Raw genomic sequence first — 18,874 nt, 5'->3', positions numbered from 1 at the left:
CTTTTTTCATTTTTATTGCCCAGATGTAGTACTTTGCATTTTTCCCTGTTAAAAACCATTCTATTAGCTGCTGCCCACTGCTCCAGTTTATTTAGGTCTTTTTGAAGCCTCTCTCTCTCTTCTCTAGTGTTAGCTATCCCTCCTAGCTTTGTGTCATCAGCAAATTTAATCAGTTTACCCTCAATTCCTTCATCTAAATCATTGATAAAGATGTTGAACAATACAGGTCCCAGGACAGAGCCCTGTGGTACCCCACTTGAGACATTCATCCAACAGGATGTGAAGGCATTTACGACCACTCTTTGAGTCCAATCGCTAAGCCAGTTATGAATCCACCTAACAGTTGCCTTGTCCATTTCATACTTGGTAATTTTTTCAATAAGCATGGTGTGAGATACTTTGTCAAATGCTTTGCTGAAGTCAAGATATACTATATCTACAGCATTTCCCTGATCCACCCAGTCAGTGATACTGTCATAGAAGGAAATTAAGTTAGTCTGACATGACTTGTTAGTTACAAACCCATGCTGACACTGGTTAATCACTTCATTCTTATCCAGGTACTTACATACATGTTGTTTAATAATTTGTTCAAAGATCTTTCCTGGTATAGAAGTCAGACTCACCGGCCTATAGTTCCCTGGGTCCACCTTCTTCCCCTTTTTGAAGATAGGAACAACATTTGCTCTTCTCCAGTATTCTGGGACTTCTCCTATTCTCCAAGAATTTTCAAAGATTATGGAGAGTGGTTCTAAAATTTCTTCTACGATCTCCTTCAGTACTCTGGGGTGAAATTCATCTGGACCTGGAGACTTGAACTCATTTATGTCAGCTAAATATTCTCTCACAGTCTTTCTGTTTACAGATAACCTGAATTCTTCTATTCCTTTAATAGGACAGTGAAGATCCGTCGATGTTACATTTTCTTTCTGAGAGAAAACTGATGCAAAATAGGAATTAAAAATTTCGGCCTTCTCAACATCCTTTCTTACCATTTCACCATTTTCATCCTGTAAAAATCCTATAGCATCTTTGACTTGTCTTTTACTTTTGACATACCCCCAAAATCCTTTTTTATTGCTTTTGACATCTCTTGCAAGCCTTAATTCATTGTCAGCTTTAGCTAACCTGATACGTGCCCTGCAGGTTCTGCAGACTGCATTATAATCTTCTTTAGATATGCCTCCCTCTTTCCATTTGATAAACATTTCTTTCTTTCTTTTTTGCATGTGTTTAAGTTCTGTGTTCATCCATCCTGGTTTCCTTAAATGCTTCCCATTCTTCCTACTTTTTGGGATTGTTAATGATTGTGCTTTGAGAATCTCATTTTTAAAAATTTCCCATCCTTCCTGGACATTTTTGTCCTTAAGGACATTCAGCCATTGGATCCCTCCTGTTCTCTTTCTGAGTCGCTTAAAATCTGCCTTTCTGAAATCTAACCTTGAAGTTTGAGTCTTCACATGTCTTCCTCCTCTAGTTATCCAAAATTCTATAATAGCATGATCGCTGCCTCCTAGGGTCCCAGCCACTTTTACCTCCTCAACCATTTCCTCCTTGTTTATAAGGATTAGATCCAAAGTAGCAGATCCCCTTGTTTTCTCCCCTACCTTTTGGAAGATAAAGTTGTCAGCAAGAGAGGATAAGAATTTGCTTGACCTGTTAGTTTTACTTGAGAGAGATTCCCAACAAATGTATGGATAGTTGAAATCTCCCATGACCACTACGTCATATTTTTTGGAGAACTTGGTCATTTGATACATAAAGAGTAGTGTTGAGCCACCCCAGTAGTGTTCGAGTTCCGTTCGGTTCGTCGAACACCCGTGTGTTCGCCGAACTGTTCGTCGAACTGTTCGTCGAACACCTTCGAACACCGTTAAAACCAATGGCAGGCAAACAAAAACACATAGAAACACATAGAAAACACCTTCAAAGGTGTCCAAAAGCTGACAAACTGCTCAGAAGACATAACTAACACATGGAAAAGTGACAAGTACATATAGTCATGCGAAAATAAAAGAGGTGGAGGAGTAAAAGGAGGGGGAGACACAGATATAGGCATGTCATGCCCTTCTAAAATCCAAAAAGTGAGAAGCCGACACGGCCAGTCCGTTCCTGCCCGTGCCACCTCCGTGTCGCCGGGTTTGTGCCAGAGCCGCGGTGGACCCTGACGGCCAGCCCCCCTCTCCTAATACTGGTGCCTGTCCGCTGGTGGGTCGAGCCCCCTGCGGTGGGGGGGGAGTAACATCTGCAGAAGAAAGACCATCTTCCAGCCAAACTAACATGTCGACTTCTTTTCGTGGACAATGTGATACGATCCCTTTGTTACGGACACGCCCATCGCTACAAATTCCAGATGAGGCACAAAAACAGCAGGTGCTTCAGCGGATATCAAGTGCTCCTTCAAGTGGGCTCTCCTCCACCTCAACTTCAACATCACAAATACTCCAGTCCTCAGAGGTGTCACCCCAATCGCACTTGCTTCCTCACAGCTCCCAAGTCTCCAGCTGCCCGTCTGAGTATGGGGTAACACAGATGGTTGAGTCTGCACAGCTGTTTACTCATACTATAGCCTGGGAAACGGAGGTCTGCTCCAGAGCTTCTGTTAATCCAGACGAGGAAATGATCTGCACTGATGCCCAGAATCTTTATAAGTCGGATCCAGGACCAGATGAAGAAGGTTCTGAGCATAATGTAGACCCTCGTTCCCAAACTGTAACTCCTGTTGGTGGAGACAATGATGAAGACGATGATGAGACTCAAATACCTGATTGGAGCGACAACTTGACTTTTCGGTCAGGGCAGGAAGAGGTTGGCTTTGAGGACGACGGGTGTGATAACACACAGGGTGATGATGACAAGGTTGGAGATCCCACTTACTGTCAACCCACAGTCAGCCAGTCGATGAGGTCACCCGGGCCTTTGCCTGGCCTTTGGGATGTCGCGGTGGTCGGCTCCCTGGCCCGTACCCTGGGGTCACTCTTTAAAAGGGTGGATAATTGTTAATTTTATAAGAGTTTGTGACACCACCTGTGGTATCTGGTGAGAAGCACCAGCGCTGCAGCAGTCCACTGAGGCCCGTGATAAGGCAGCTCGATGGTATAGCTCCCCACAGGTGGAGCTAGGTCTCAGGGCAGCGTATGCAGGGGGAATGCAGGACAGGCGAGACCCAGCTGGGTCAGAGCAAGAACGGAAACGGACACGGTAGTCACTTCAGTACCTTTTACTGGAGGAAATTCAGGCACATCCTGGAGCACTGTAGGGTGAAGGGTGCATATCAGGATCCTCCCCAATGAGCGGGTGTAGGGCCTCCTGTTTCTTGCCTCTGCGCAGTAAGTTTCTGACCTGCCTGGAGCTAGGCCTAACTTTGTCTCTGTCCTGCGCTGGCTGACCTTGTGGTAGGGCCTTCTCTTGAAGTTCACGCTCCCAGTATGTGGGGCCTAAGCGTCTCCTGGCTCTGTTACGTATCAGCACCTTAGCGATCCTGGGACTTGTAGTTCTCCAGGGATTCCGGTTATGCCTTACTGGGTCATAGAGATCCCGGTAAGCTCGGATCCGGTGTCCGGTAAATGCTTCGGGGTGAGCTGGTTAAGCTCCTCTGCCCCTTATGTACTAACTCGCCACTCGCCTTCGGCCTACTCGGGCCCTCAATAGGCTATACACACTAACGGCAGCTTGCCGCGCTTCACCGATCTTATGACGCCGGCACACCTTAAGCTCTATCTGGGCTCTCTGAATCTAGCTAGCAGGAGCCTCGTGCTCCACTGCTGAACTATTAACTGAGTTCTCTAGACTAGACTGAGCTCCACTGCAGACTGACCTCTCTTAGGCTTCTCTACTGCAGGAACTCTTCAGAGGAACTGAACTGCCTAGCTCCACCTTCCCTATTTATATCCCTAACGGGCTCCCTCTGCTGGTCTGAGGTGGAAGGTGGAGATGTGTGAATGTTTATGGGGGCCTCTTGTGGAGGATTCCATCAATACACTCTTCTAGGATCTGTGATACCAAGCGCAGCGGGGCGTCACAGATGCTATTGACGACGAGGTTAGGTTGCACCTTCCTGGACAGAGACTGAGTACTGGAAGCACGTCAACAACTGCATCCTCAACCACAACTCCGCCTCTGACCACAAGTCGTAGTGGCTCATCAGGTCGCATGGGCTCTAAGCCTTGCATAGCCTGGGCATTTATTCAGATCGATAAGGATGACCCAACTCGTGTTATCTGTAATATTTGTCACCAAAAGCTAAGTAGAGGCCAAAAAATCCATAGTTTGAGTACTTCATGCATGTACCGTCACATGGATATGAAGCATAAGTTGCAGTGGGAAGCTCACTGTGCTACAATGCGGCCTAGCAGGCTGGGCCAACCACCGTCTGCCCCATCTTGTGCATCCGCGGCCTCTTCATCCTCTGTGACTGGGGGGACAGCAGTCACACATGTTTTTGGACGCAGACCTGCCACCTCTTTACCTGCAACAGCCAGTGTGATTGGCAGGTCGTCAGTTCATTGGGAAGTGGAAACACCTGCTGGTGTTGAGAGCTCTCTGACATCGAGAGCACCACCTTTGGATCAAGGCAACCTAACATGTCCGCCTGCATCTTCCTCACAGACCGGCAGTTTGCCAGGGACACCCTACTCAACCCCGTCAAAGCACAACAGCCAGCCCTCGGTCCCTCAGATGTGGACAAGTAAAAGACCATTTCCTCCTAGCCATGAGAAAGCTAAGAGGTTGAATTTCACCATCTGCAAGCTGTTGGCTACAGAAATGCTGCCTTTCCGCCTGGAGGACACAGTGGATTTTTGAGACCTTATGTCCGTCACAGTGCCCCAGTACCAGATGCCCAGTCGGCACTACTTCTCAAAGAAAGGTGTGCCTGCGCTCCACCAGCATGTCGCACACAACATCACCGCTTCTTTGAGAAACTCTGTGTGTGACAGGGTGCATTTCACCACAGACACTTGGACGAGTAGGCATGGACAGGGGCGTTACATGTCGCTGACAGGGCACTGGGTAACTATGGTGACAGCAGGACAAGGGGCTGCTGTCCAAGTCTTGCCGTCCCCGCGAGTTGTACGTCAATCCTCTTTATCTAGAAGTTCCTCCACTGCTTCTGCCTCCTCAACCTCCTCTCGGTCCTCCACCTGCACCCAAAGCCTGTCTGGTAATGCCACCTGCTTTCTAACTGCGCACCTCCTTACTATGCTGGCAGCAGGGCTCAACGGCATCAGTGTTTACTTTGAAATGTCTGGGAAATGTGAGTCACACAGCTGAGGACTTGTGGTCAGCTCTGGAGACCCAGTTTCATGAATGGTTGTCTCCACTGGACCTGCAACCAGGGAAGGCCGTGTGCGACAATGCTGCAAACCTGGGTGCGGCCCTTCGCCGGGGCAATGTTACACACGTGCCTTGTATGGCTCATGTGTTGAACCTGGTTGTCCATAAATTTTTAGCCCACTATCCCGGACTAGATGGCCTTCTGCAGAGGGCACGGTTGCTGTGTGCTCACTTCCGCCGTTCGCATCCCGCAGCTCAACGACTTGCATCTCTACAGAAGTCGTTGGGCCTGCCAGTTCACCGGCTGAAATGCGATGTGCCGACACGGTGGAATTCAACTCTGCACATGTTGCAGCGACTGTGGCAGCACCGACAAGCCCTGGTGCAATAGTTTCTGACGTATAGCCTGGGCCAACGAGATCCAGAGGTGGGGCAAATCACACAGCAGGAGTGGTCTCAGATCAGGGACCTATGAAGTTGACGCGCCCCCTGGGCCGTGGGGTACCCGGAGCCGGGCCGGTAGACGCTGGGGGTTGTAGTCACTGTGGCGGTGACCCGGTCCGTGACCCAGGGCGGTCAATCCAGCGGTAATTTGTATATATGGATTTTATAATGTCCGACTACGCCACCTGTGGAGTGCGGCCAAAGGGGCCGCCGCTGCGGAACAGTCCTCTGAAGCTGGTGGTTTTGCTGCAATGGTATTATTACTCACCACAGGAAGAGTGTAGCTTCAGGGCAGTGTGGGTGGATGATGGTGGTTGTAGTGCAGGGAGTCAGTAATGAACACAGAGTCCGTGTGATGCAGTCCCAAGATCTTTACTCACAGTTGTTGCAGTCCAGATTACAGGTACCAGAGCTATCTCACCCGTCGTGCTGTGCGTACTCAGTGAGGGGCTCAGTCCACCCCCAGATAGCTCCGGAGTACTTAGCAGGACCCCCTTCTGTGTGTCCTTTCTCTGGCCTTCTCCCTGCACCTCACACCCAGTGACACTTCTATCCGGTATCCTCGGGCCTTGGCGGGCGACTTGTGTTCCGTCCCCTGGGTCCTATGTGGCTACCTTCTTAGTGAGACTGGTGTGGACTTTTGCCTGCAGTACATGAAATGCTGCAGCCTCCGGTTTCTAGTTGAGCCTTGCTGTTTCTCCTCTAGTTGAGGGACCGGTTCCCCTTATCTGGCCTGACCCCTCTACCTCCTGGTAGCAGCGGGAGTACAGATGGCCTTCTGCACGGCCCGTAGCCCTAGGGTCCCTTCGGTTCCTGGAGCCTTCCTGCTCCCACTCCTCTCTTCTCTCCTTCAGTCCTGGGCCTCCCAGGCTAGGCCCGCCTCCGGAGCAGAGCTCATGCCGAGCCTCTGCTCCTGTCACTTTTCCTCCTCTGACTGGCTTGCTCTTTCTAAGATGGCTTCCTATTTATACTCTCCCTGTCATGTGCTCCCCTAAGCTGCTCCCCTAAGCACCCACTACATAGGATCCTCCCACCAGCTAGGGACCTGGGACTGTGCTCTCCCTTAGGAGCAATCTCGCCCTAACCCCACTGCGGGTATGTGTTGGATGCAGGTGTTAGGGTCCCGAGCCATACGCCTTCCTTTCCTGAGGGTGAGATACCACACCTCTGGGTGAGATGCAGTAACTCTGTGGTGACTGCACCCTCAGGGGCGCCACACACCTTTCTGCACAGTTTTGAAATGGCGACGAAGATGTTTAGTGCTGACGACGATGCCATTATCAGCATAACTATTCCGGTGATTTACATGCTGGAGCACACATTAAACAGAATTCAGAGTCAGGTGGTCGGACAAGAGGAGGTGGAGGAAGTAGAGGAGGAGTCGTATGCGGAAGGGATAACATCTCCAAGGTCCAGACGGTTGGCAGCACCAAGGAGGCAGGCATGGGAGGGTGGGGGAGAGGGTTTAAACAGGGCGCATGGTAGCAGCCAAACTGTTGAGGAAGGTGCAGGAGCCGAGGAAGAAGTGGAGGATGAACTGGCGATGGGCATGGAAGACTCATCAGATGAGGGAGACCTTGATCACATTTCTGTTGTGCGAGGTTGGGGGGAGAGGGCAGAGGAAAGAAGCATGATTCTTACCTCGCTACCAACACAACAAGGACTTGGTCCTCCTGGATGCGCAAGACACATGAGTGCCTTCTTGCTGCACTACCTGCAACATGACCCTCAGACTGCAGAATTCGAAGTAATCTCGACTACTGGGTTGCCACACTCTTAGATCCCCGGTACAAAAGTAAATTTGCCGAAATAATTCCTGCCATAAAAAGGGATTGACGCATGCAGGAGTATCTGCAGACGCTGTTGCAGAATCTTACATGTGCTTTTCCACAAAACACCAGTGGTGCACGAAGTGAATCTCACAGTTCTAACTTGCCAACCGCGGGACTGTCGAGTCTTCATCACTCAAACCGTAACAGTAACACAGTATCTGCTGGTAACAGCAATTTTGTGAAATCGTTTCACCACTTTTTTAGACCATCCTTTGCAAGGCCACAGGAGACAAGAAGTCTGACACATAGTCAATGCCTAGAGAGGATGGTGCAGGAGTATCTCCAAGTGAACATCGAAGCCATGACTGTGTCACTGGACCCTTGCTCATTTTGGTATTCCAATCTGGAAAAATGGCCGGAGCTCGCCAATCACGCCTTGGAGATCTTGTCATGCCCTGCAGCCAGTGTTCTCTCTGAACGTGTGTTCAGCGCTGCTGATGGTGTGCTGACAGATAAGCGCACGCGGCTGTCCACTGAGAATGTAGACAGACTCACGTTCATAAAGATGAACAAATCATGGATTCGCAAGGACTTTTCTAATCCTGTATTATCCTTGGGAGGCTAAAAGCTTGAGGATTTGGTAATATCACCTCACCGACCGTTTTAAGCAACTGTGGGGCAATTGATGCCACTTAACCCTAGAACGCATGACCATAAAAATCTACACTTTCATATACCTGGGGCCTTTTAGGCCCGTGTGCAAATAACATTGAATAACTCAAACTCAAATGACAAACAACTATATACATGAAGAATACCTAGAGTTTCAAAATTCTAACTAAAGTAATCTTGCAGAAAATAGAAAACAATTAACAGGGCGGGACTGCGAGGCCCCAGGTATGCGTTCTAGGGTTAAGTGGTGTCTGTGCCACAATTTTGGGAAAAAATGGAAACTCTTTTCGGAGTCCCCTTGCTGTGTCTTACGTGACGTTGGCATCGTCAATTCCAGGTGGGTTGGGTCGCTCCCCCCCCCCTTTTAACTGTAAGAAACTACATACACTATGGCTTGGGGTAACACAGATGATTGAGTCTGAAGAGCTGTTTACTCAGAGGTCTGCTCCAAATCTTCAGTGTCTGCTAGTCAGCGTAGAATTTTTAACTGCATCTAGCCTAGGCAATACTTTGGGCGTAGTAGCCCAGCTGCGAAGCAAGCTGCACCGCCTGTGTATCTAATAAGAATTTTTAAATGCATCTAGCCTAGGCAGACTGTGGGGACCCCCAACCAAACCCAGACGCTCAGCCCCCCTACCGCCCCCCTTTCCTTGACAATACAATAATGTAACTCTTACAACTGGATGGGTGAGGATCGGTCACAGCTTTATTAACTCTTTATACTCATTCCATTAGAAAGACATTTTATTTCTAAAATAATTCAGCTTGTTGCAGCATGCCCTGGTTCTCCACTCCGGCAACTTGGCCAACAAGTGTAACTCTCCAACATGTCCTTTCTATTTCCAGGCCACGGAGGATCCTGCATACTCGTATGCAGGACTCTGACCCCCACCCATCACTCTTAACGCTTGTTCCACTCCATCCTGGAGTCCTGACAGGAATATGTCCAGTCCAATATCCATTAAGTGAACACCGTCGGGCCGTATTAGGCCTGCTTTATCTCCTTCCAGTTGTCGGTGTCGTACCACTACACCGCCTCTGTCTCTTCTAAATTTTGCCATCCGAATATTTATTACCCGCCTTGTCCGTTCGATGGCCGTGATGTCTCGCGCACCTTGCCATACCGCTATCGGCACAATCTCTGACCATACTATAGCTAGTTTTGTGAAAAATTCTCTGAAGCGCTCAGTGTCTAGTTTCATTATTGCCATTAGTTATGCGCTCTTGTGATGACCTAGGTTGTTTCCCCCGGCCTGTATAACTAAGATGACCAGACATCTTGCCTCTCTCCCTACCTTGATTACCTCCATTAGTACCTGTGGCCATAGCAGGCCTCTAATACCTCTCCAGTTGAAATATGTGTTATGAAACTCTAATTTCCTCCCGCCTGGGCGGACTTTCGCCCTTTAATCTGCCCAATATATATACGAGTGGCCTATCACCCACACTGTTGGCTTAGCGTCACCTGTAAAAGAAACAAACCACGTTAGGATAACAAGTCCGGTCTTATGTATCTTGCCAAACACGTGGATCACCATCTCTCTATCCTCTGAACTTCCGTTTCTGACAGTCCTGGTCTTGCTGCTTCTGTGGCCGCGCCTATGCGGAATGAGTGTGTCCCGTAATCTTTGGGGTGGTTCCCTGCCGATGTTATGCATTTATTAAATATAGCTTGGAACTGGTATCTTGATAATGGCGTCCCATCAATGTGTGATAGGAACAAATTACTTTGTGATCTGATGGTTAGATATGGTTTTACTATTGTTACCCGACTCAGTGTACCGTTTGTGGGTTGTAGAAGTACCCAAGTGCCCCTGCCCGCTGGAACCATTTTCGATTTGTGTATGCGTAGACGTATTGCATTATTGCCTATGACTACATCCTGGTGTAATAAGCCTCCACTGGTGCTAATTTTGGATTGAGGGACTAATTCGCTTATGCATAGCGCCCCGAAGAAGGCGATCACAAATGCAGTAGACAGTAGTGTTGCTTCAAATTGTGAGTGTCATGTTAATGGTGTTAGGGATATGATGTGAGAAATCAGTTTTAGTGACACGGGACGGGACGTCTACACTCCTGACTTGGCTGACCCCTTTTCCACCCTTTTATGGATTGTCTGATGATGAATCTTTGTCACATCTCCCCAATTCAGTAGTTGGAAGTGAAATGCTACTCCGGTCAGACACCGCTGCGCTGACGCCCCTGATATGCCCCTCATCATTAGCTAGTGGAGAAATTCTATGGTGACTTGTGATCTGGCTTATTCACATTGGTCAACCCGTCTGCCTGCTACTAGTCGTGTCCACTCTTCCCATGCCTTACCGTATGCTTGCCACGTCGACGGGGCAACTGACGCTCTGATTAATGGCATCAACTATTCGCCACTAGATCCCATAGGGAAGGTGGGCAACTGTTGTCCCGATGGGTGGGCATTGTGGAAGAGCTCTGTGAAAATCTGCCAATTGAATTGTTATAAAGCGTTAGCAGCAGCTTTAGACCCCTCAGCATAGTGGCTAGCGCGGACCCATACATTGTGTTTTAGGCACAGGAATGCTAGCCTGGGTAGTAGGCCTAGCACTGGGAGAGACGATGATGCCATCTTATTAATGCAGTGCGCTAAGCTGGTGTTTTTTGTTATGAAGCGTATATTTTTGTAAGCCAGGAGCGCGCCCCATATTTCTATTGCTACCACTATTGGGAAGAAAAATTATTTTCAGGGCTAGATGCAGCGAAAAATTATTATTAATTGAAAAGCTGGTGGAGCTTGGTATAGATGGCCTAATACAATGAGACCCACACACTGCTAGAAGGCCAAATATTTTTTCAGAGTTAGATGCAGAAAAAAATTATATTCAGTTTGCAACCTGATGGAGGTCAGTATAGATGGACTAATAGAACAAGTCCCACACACTGCTAGAAGGCCAAATATTTTTTCAGAGGCAGATGCAGACAAAAAATTATTTTGAATTTGCAACCTGATGGAGGTCAGTATAGATGACTAATAGAACAAGTCCCACACACTGCTAGAAGGCCAAATATTTTTTCAGTGCTAGATGCAGAAAAAAATTATATTCAGTTTGCAACCTTATGGAGGTCAGTATAGATGGACTAATAGAAAAAGTCCCACACACAGCTAGAAGCCCAAATATTTTTTCAGAGGTAGATGCAGAAAAAAATTATATTCAGTTTGCAACCTGATGGAGGTCAGTAGAGATGGACTAATAGAACAAGTCCCACACACAGATAGAAGGCCAAATATTTTTTTAGAGCTAGATGCAGACAAAAATATATTCAGTTTGCAACCTGATGGAGGTCTGTATAGATGGATTAATAGAACAAGTCCCACACACAGCTAGAAGCCCAATATTTTTTCAGAGGTAGATGCAGAAAAAAATATATTCAGTTTGCAACCTGATGGAGGTCAGTATAGATGGACTAATACAACAAGTCCCACACACAGCTAGAAGCCCAATATTTTTTCAGAGGTAGATGCAGAAAAAAATATATTCAGTTTGCAACCTGATGGAGGTCTATATAGATGGATTAATAGAACAAGTCCCACACACAGCTAGAAGCCCAATATTTTTTCAGAGGTAGATGCAGAAAAAAATATATTCAGTTTGCAACCTGATGGAGGTCTGTATAGATGGATTAATAGAACAAGTCCCACACACAGCTAGAAGCCCAATATTTTTTCAGAGGTAGATGCAGAAAAAAATATATTCAGTTTGCAACCTGATGGAGGTCAGTATAGATGGACTAATACAACAAGTCCCACACACAGCTAGAAGCCCAATATTTTTTCAGAGGTAGATGCAGAAAAAAATATATTCAGTTTGCAACCTGATGGAGGTCTGTATAGATGGATTAATAGAACAAGTCCCAGACACAGCTAGAAGCCCAATATTTTTTCAGAGGTAGATGCAGAAAAAAATATATTCAGTTTGCAACCTGATGGAGGTCTGTATAGATGGATTAATAGAACAAGTCCCACACACAGCTAGAAGCCCAATATTTTTTCAGAGGTAGATGCAGAAAAAAATATATTCAGTTTGCAACCTGATGGAGGTCAGTATAGATGGACTAATACAACAAGTCCCACACACAGCTAGAAGCCCAATATTTTTTCAGAGGTAGATGCAGAAAAAAATATATTCAGTTTGCAACCTGATGGAGGTCTGTATAGATGGATTAATAGAACAAGTCCCAGACACAGCTAGAAGCCCAATATTTTTTCAGAGGTAGATGCAGAAAAAAATATATTCAGTTTGCAACCTGATGGAGGTCTGTATAGATGGATTAATAGAACAAGTCCCACACACAGCTAGAAGCCCAATATTTTTTCAGAGGTAGATGCAGAAAAAAATATATTCAGTTTGCAACCTGATGGAGGTCAGTATAGATGGACTAATACAACAAGTCCCACACACAGCTAGAAGCCCAATATTTTTTCAGAGGTAGATGCAGAAAAAAATATATTCAGTTTGCAACCTGATGGAGGTCTGTATAGATGGATTAATAGAACAAGTCCCACACACAGCTAGAAGCCCAATATTTTTTCAGAGCTAGATGCAGAAAAAAATTATATTCAATTTGCAACCTGATGGAGGTCAGTATAGATGGACTAATAGAATGATGCTATGCCCAAAAGATTTTACTTCACTAGGTGCAGTAAAAAAATTGGTATTCTATACACAGGTGGTATATCTTGCAACACAGATAGGCTACTCCACTGACTAACACACTCTGCAATAGGCCAAAAAGGATTAGCTTTGCTAGATTCAGCCAAATGCTGTGAAAAAAACTTGCACAGCACTGGCACAGACCTGCCTGGCAAAAACTGATAGGAACTGATGTAACCTAGTCCTGAAAAAGACTACAATTACAATTAGTCTTTACTCCCACAATCTATCTATTTAAAAGCACAGACCTGCCTGATAAAAGTCGTAGGAAATGCTGTAACCTAGTCCTTAAAAGGACTGCAATCACAACTATTCCCTACTCCCAAGCTATCTGTATATTTGTGCGAAAATTGGCTTGAAATTAACAAGGTATAGCGCACACAGCAACAGCGGTGCCGTCTAACACGCAGCTGCAGCAGTGAGAAAATGGTGGCGACGGGGAAAATGGCTTGATCTTATAGGGCAAGGACATGTGACATACACTGCCAATGACACATGCCCTTGCTTGTGTGAAAAAAAGCACTTCGCTCCGTGTGTGCGCTGCTGATAGGCTGACAGATTGCACCTCCCCACTGCAAATGCGGGAAAGAGAAAAAAAAATGGAGATCTTCATTGTTCCTGCAGAGATCCATCCCCTGCCCCTCCCCCCACCCCGCTGTACACTCAAACTGCGTATTAACATTAATTTTCATCATTACTGAGAAAAAATCCAGTTATGATTTTGGTGCACGAACAGTTATCGAACATAACCTCGAACAGCCGAATTTTTCTCAAATTGTTCGTGTTCGCCGAACGGCTCGAACACCGCCCAAAACAGCTCGAATTTGAGATTGGCGAACAGTTCGAGTAGAACAACGCTCATCTCTAATAAAGAGTTCATCCATATCTTCAGTTTGCCCAGGTGGCCTGTAGTAAATGCCTACAATGGTGTCCTTTCCGTTGTTCTCTCCTTGTATTCTTACCCAAACAGTTTCCACCGAACTCCCAGTCTTTGAAGCTTCAATCTCTGTGCAGATATAATCTTTTCTAACATACAAAGCGACACCTCCTCCTCGTTTATCAAGTCTGTTTCTTGCAAATAAGTTGTATTCTTTTAGCCTTGTATTCCAATTATGTGTATCGTCCCACCAAGTTTCAGTGATTCCAATGACATCATATTTCTTTTCCTGCGTTAGTAGTTCCAATTCACCTTGTTTGTTGCCCATGCTTTGTGCATTTGTATAAAAACATTTTAGTTTGTGATTGGTTTCTCTTCCTCCCATATTTTTATTATTTAGTTTTTTTTGTCTTTGTTCTTTCTTTCCAATTCCAATAGCTGAGATCTCAATAGTATTTGTCAGCTGTATAGCTTTTTCTGACCTTTTGCGTCCCTTCCCACATTGTTCTAGTTTAAAGCTCTCCTGATGAGTGTAGCAAGGCGACTTCCAAATACACGTTTTCCAGTCTTTGTAAGGTGCACACCATCTCTAGCAAGTAGTCCATCATATAGGTAATTAATTCCATGATCCAGAAATCCAAATCCTTGTTGACTGCACCATCGACGTAGCCAGTTGTTCACCTGTAGAATCTTATTCCACCTCATTGTTCCATGGCCATCCACTGGGAGGATGGATGAGAAGACCACCTGCGCTCCCAATTCTTTCACTTTCTTGCCTAAGTTTTCAAAGTCACTGCAGATGGTTTCCAGGTCCTTTCTTGCGGTGTCATTTGTCCCCACATGTGTTAGCAGGAATGGGTAGTGATCTGTAGGCCTGGAGAGTCTTGATATCCTGTCAGACACATCATTAATTTTTGCACCTGAAAGACTGCACATTTCTTTTGAGGTTATGTCTGGTCTGCAGATAGCGGCCTCTGTTCCTTTCAACAGGGAATCCCCCATGATCACCACTCTCCGTTTTTTCTTCACAACATTTTTCTTTCTCCATCCAGGAGGATTCTGAGGGCTTACAAGGTTATTCATTGTGGGCAAAGTCTTATCTTGCTATATTTCTTCGTGGTTCTCCTGCGTGAGAGCCTGGTACTGGTTCCTGAGCAGTATGGGTGCTGACTGCCTCTCGTTCCTCCTGCTTCTCTGGGTCACATGCTTCCATTCCCCTATTTCGTCAGGTGCAGTTCGAATTTCTTCTCTTTCTGTATCATGAAGAGATAATTCTGCTCTGTCTAAGAACTCTTCACCTTCCTTAATGATTTTCAAGGTAGTTAACCTCTCTTCTAGATTTCGCAACTTTTCCTCCAACAGGGACACAAGCTTGCATTTCTGGCATGTGAAGTTTGGCTTTTCCACTGGCAAGTCAGTGAACATGTAGCAGGATATGCAGCTCACCAAATGGCTCCTGGACTCTTCCGTGTTCTTATTGTTAATGTGTTATGTAACAGTGGAAAATGCTCCAAAATTCGCACGCCGGCAGTGTTCTTTGAGCTCAAGGAGACTCTTCACTTATCCCAAAATGCAGTGGGAATATGCAAATTATCTCCTCAGGACTCCTCCACTGGTTTTGTTATGGTATTGTAAATAATGAATTACTCTCTATGTTATGATCAATAAATAGTATATGCAAAACTTTTGGCAGTCAGTTTTCTTTAATTAAATGACCACCATACCTATATTCAAAAGCATTTTGGTTAAAATTAAGGTCTTGCATGATGACAACTTCATGCACTTTCAATTCATCACCAGGGAAATGGCATCACAACAACCAGACAGAAGTAATCACACTTTAAAAAAAAATGCAAAACTTTTGGTCGCCACTGTAAATACCTGACCTGAGGAAGACATCTGCCTGAGGTTGAAACGTGTAGCCCCATTTTTTAAATAAATCCTTATGGAGATATTAACTGCCTTTTTGTCGCACTCAGCAGTAATTTTATCTCATTTTGTTTTACATTTTTTTTGATACATGGTGATTCTTGGACTGGACCATCATCTGGGGCAGCTGCACCCGATTCCTTCCATCTTTGGCTGTGATACAGCGCTGTGTGCCTGGTATCTGCACATCCCTGTAAGGTGAACACAATACCATATGCCCTTCTGTCAGCCCACACCATCTCCAATTCATTAAAGAAGTTGTCCAGTACTTTAGATTACCCCCCCAATGTATCCCCCCGGGGCCCCTAAGGATTTTTGTAAATACCTTATGCTGCTGATAATGCCTGTGAGAGGCGCTATCCTTGGCCGCTCACAGGCATCACGTGATCCCGCGCTGACGTCACGACAAGTGAGGCATGACTCAGCACTGGGGTCCCTGTGGTGGCTGCTGGGTTGTGGGCAGGGTTATCCCCCCGCGTCACACCCAGCATCCACCGCACGCTTTCCCAATGAATGGGGAGAGGCAGAGTGCGCGGTGGATGCCGGGTGTGACGAGGGGGGGTAACCCCGCACAACAGCCTGGCATCCACCGTGGAACGCAGAAGACAGAGACCCCCGGCTGCAGCCTGGACTTGTCGTGACCTCAGCGGATGTCAGAGCCGGCGGTCACGTGATTCCTGTGAGCGGCCAGTGATAGCGCCGCTCACAGGCAGTATCTGCAACATAAGCTAATTACAAAAATCATTAGACGCCCCGGGGGGATACATTGGGGGGGTAATCTAAAGTACTGGACAAGCCCTTTAAGGATATCTGCACTATGTAGTGCCCTGCTTTTTTTAAATTTCATTATAGGATATTGTTTTGAAAAGTATCATATGATATAACTGTCTCATACAGCTAAACAAAATGTAGAATGTTAGAAAACAACATACTCAGCTATCAGAACTAAACAGTGTATGAGAATTTTATAATAAGGAGTATAGACATATTGAAGTACAGCGGTTAACCTCTTAAGAAACAATCAATTTTTATTTTTTGCGCTTTCATTTTTCCCTCCCCTTCTTCCAAGATTCACAACTTTTTTACTTTCCCATTGAAAAAAAAAAAATTAGGGCTTGTATGACTAGTTGTACTTTTGAATGTCATTTACTGGAAATAAGGAAAAAAAATTCCAAGTGAAATTGCAAAAAAAACCAACAATTCCTCAATTATTTTTGGGGTTTTGTTTTTTCGGTGTTCATTATGTAGAAAAACTTACTTGTAAATATAATTACCAGCTAAGTATGATTATGACAATACCATACTTGCATGTATTTTTATTTTAAGTGGTGAAAAAAAATTCAGAAATTTGTTAAAAAGAAAAAATGTTACTTGAGTCGTCATTTTCCAAAACCTGTAACATTTTTATTTTTGGGTCAATGGAGCTGTGTGAGAGCTTGTTTTTTTGCATGGTGGACCTGATGTTTTTATTGATACTATTTTGAGATGGATATAACACTTTGATCTCTTTTTATTGCAATTTTTGTGGAGTTGCCGCAACCAAAAAACCTGCAATTTAGGTATTTCAATTTTTTTTCTCTTTACAGTTTGTACAGATTGGATTAATTAATTTTATGTATCAATAGATTGGACTGTTCTGGACAGAACAATGTCACATATGGGTATTTTTTATTATTTCATTTGAAGTGATTTTTTTTTAGCAAATCACATTACTGAAAAGCCTCTAATTGCCGAGAAAATGTGTGTATATCACTTTTGCGTTCTCATAGGTGTATATTGAACCTGCTTTGAGCTCTTGCACTGACGAAGGCCAATAGCCTGAAACATCGTGTCTGTAAATTGAGATTCTGATTTGGCTATTATCCTAAGTAGTGTTGAGCCACCCCCGTAGTGTTCGGGTTCGGTTCGTTTCGTCGAACACCGGGATGTTCAAGGAACAGTTCGTCGAACTGTTCGTCGAACACCTTAGAACACCGTCGAACAACGTTAAAACCAATGGCAGGCAAACAAAAACACATAGAAATACATAGAAAACACCTTCAAAGGTGTCCAAAAGCTGACAAACTGCTCTGAAGATGCTCTCTTTAAAAAAGCCGGCAATTCAGCAGCGGCATACACCGGTACCCGACAATTTAGACAAGAAGGAATAGAGCATCACACATAGATTAGATAGATAGAAACATGTCAGTCACATATATAAGAAGTACAGTGACAGTGTTTGTTACTGTACTTGTCATTTAGTGTAAAGGATTTATTAAAAAAAATATTAGTGTTTTCATCCACCGTCTCTTTAAAAAAGCCGGCCGGCAATTCAGCAGCGGTACCCGACAATTTAGAACAGAAAGATAGAGCATCACACATAGATTAGATAGATAGAAACATGTCAGTCACATATATAAGAAGTACAGTGACAGTGTTGGTTACTGTACTTGTCATTTAGTGTTAAAATAAAGGATTTATTAAAAAAAAAATTGGCGTGGGGTTCCCCGTAATTTTAGTCTCTAGCGGAGGTTAAGCATACGGCTGGGGGCTGATATTAATAGCCCAGGAAGGGTGCCATGAATATTGGCCCCCTCCCAGGCTAGAAACACCAGCCGTCAGCCGTCCCAGAAATGGCGCATCCATAGGATGCGCCAATTCTGGCACTTAGCCTCGCTCTTCCCACTGCCCTGTAGCGGTGGCAGTGGTGTAATAGGGTTGGGGTTGATGTCAGCTTATAATGCCAGCTGACATCAAGCCCAGGTTAGTAATGGAGAGGCGTCTATAAGACACCCCTATTACTAACCCCATTGTCAAAGTTAAAAAAACCCACAAACACCCAGAATAAAGTCCTTTAATTGAAATAAACACACAATTTTTATTGTTCTAAATTAAACCATACTTACCATCACGCCCATTCCAGCTGAAACCAACGATCTCCTGCAATAAAAGAAAAATAATAAAGCAACCTAATCCTTACCTTTCGATGGTTCCCAGGACAGCACCAGCTCTGCTACATCGAGATGACAGGCTGGACCACAGCAGAAAGCTGCCATCCAGCCTGTCATCCCGCAGACACTGAGAAGCGCAGGCATGCTTGCGCTCCTCAATGTTTGGCTGTGACGGCATCCAGATGAGCCGACAATGAACTCAGCTCACCTCATGCACGTCACTGACAGCGTGGGAGAATTATCCTGCGCATGCGGTGAGAGTGAGAGAAATCTCCTGCTAAAGCGCTGAGTGCA

The sequence above is a fragment of the Phyllobates terribilis genome, unplaced genomic scaffold (genome assembly GCF_046119375.1).
Source record: "Phyllobates terribilis strain yellow unplaced genomic scaffold, ASM4611937v1 Scaffold_1__5_contigs__length_1240528914, whole genome shotgun sequence".
NCBI lineage: Eukaryota > Metazoa > Chordata > Amphibia > Anura > Dendrobatidae > Phyllobates > Phyllobates terribilis.
Note: the sequence above shows the minus strand (reverse complement) of the source record.